This window comes from Lactuca virosa, chromosome 9 (genome assembly GCF_052849685.1).
Source record: "Lactuca virosa cultivar CGN04683 chromosome 9, Lactuca_virosa_CGN04683_v6, whole genome shotgun sequence".
Taxonomy (NCBI): Eukaryota; Viridiplantae; Streptophyta; class Magnoliopsida; order Asterales; family Asteraceae; genus Lactuca; species Lactuca virosa.
Window position 1 is genome coordinate 141,524,923 of NC_136434.1, and position 1,229 is coordinate 141,526,151.

Below are 1,229 nucleotides of genomic sequence, written 5' to 3' on the forward strand. Positions count from 1 at the left end.
AGAAATGTGTACTCCAAGTGATCTGGTAGTGCCTTAAGTTCAATTTTCGTGTTCTGAATGTTGAACACGTCGAGTCCAGTGAGGGGAATCGTCGAGTCCTTCGTAAAATTCGCGACTGATCGGGTTTCTTCTGATGGACTCGTCGAGTCTGTCGAGGCGACTCGGCGAGTCGGGTGTTCTGCACTTCTAATTAGATCATTATAACCAGCTTCCTCAAGCAGTCTTTCTAATTCCAGCAGGTCTCTTTCCGCATCAAATTCTTCTTCATATGTGACGGTGGACTTGTTCGTCTCATTTTCGTTCCATTCCTCCATCAATTCTTCCAACATGTCAACCGAAAATGCTGTGTCATCGCTATTCTTTGGATGTTTCATGGCTTTATCAACTCCTCTACAGTTTTCACAACCCAATCTAATGGCATGGATGGATTGGTCCTTCTTGGTCATTCTTCGATCCATGCTTTCCAATTTTGCCATCATTGCTACCATGTCATCAGTAATAGAGCTCACCGCCCCTCGAGTCAAGTCATTTCTTGGGTTATGATATTCTCTAGAGTGTTTAGAGAATTCTTCGATTAGGGCCTTTATCACCGGGGGTTCTTTCTTTGTGAGTGGTCCTTGCGAATCAAGGAAGAAAATGGAGACTTCTTGTTGGCTGTTTAGATCGTGATGTGGGCAATTCCTTAGTAAGCCTTTGTACCTCTCCCACGCCTCATATAGTGACTCTCCAGCTTGTTGTTCAAAATTAGCTATGGCTTTCTTCAACTTGGTTATTTTTGAAGGGGGGCAAAACTGGTCTATGAATTCTTCTTTCATTTTAGCCCATGTAGTGATGGATACCGGGGGAAGTGATTTTAGCCAATCCTTTGCAGCTCCCTTGAATGTGACAGGTAGCATACGAAGCAAGACAGTGTCGCGAGCCACATTAGGGACTTTGAAGTAGTCGGCTATGTCATTGACTTCGTCAAGATGCTTCTATGCGTCTTCATGATCCTTCCCGTAGAATGGAATCTCCTTTAGTTGAGCAAGTATGTGGCCTTTAAGTTCAAAGGTGGCAGTTGCGGGAATTGCGGGTTGCACGAGTCCCGGGCCGGTGTCGTCACACATCCTTTTCTTCCATTCACCCATGGGAACTTCATCAATGTTAGCCATGGGGTCAGCTAGTTCGCCCTCGATGTCGCTTCCTTCCTCGGATTTGATTTCTTCTTTTTCGGATTCGTACACGATCTC

At 45.2% G+C, this 1,229-nt stretch overlaps 1 non-coding gene across 1 annotated transcript; it reads left to right on the plus strand.

Moving 5' to 3' along the window:
• Positions 1-660: 660 nt before the first annotated feature.
• Positions 661-767, plus strand: LOC145141698 (small nucleolar RNA R71). Its single transcript, XR_013722893.1, has one exon. It is a non-coding gene; the product is annotated as a small nucleolar RNA R71 (small nucleolar RNA).
• Positions 768-1,229: the final 462 nt, after the last annotated feature.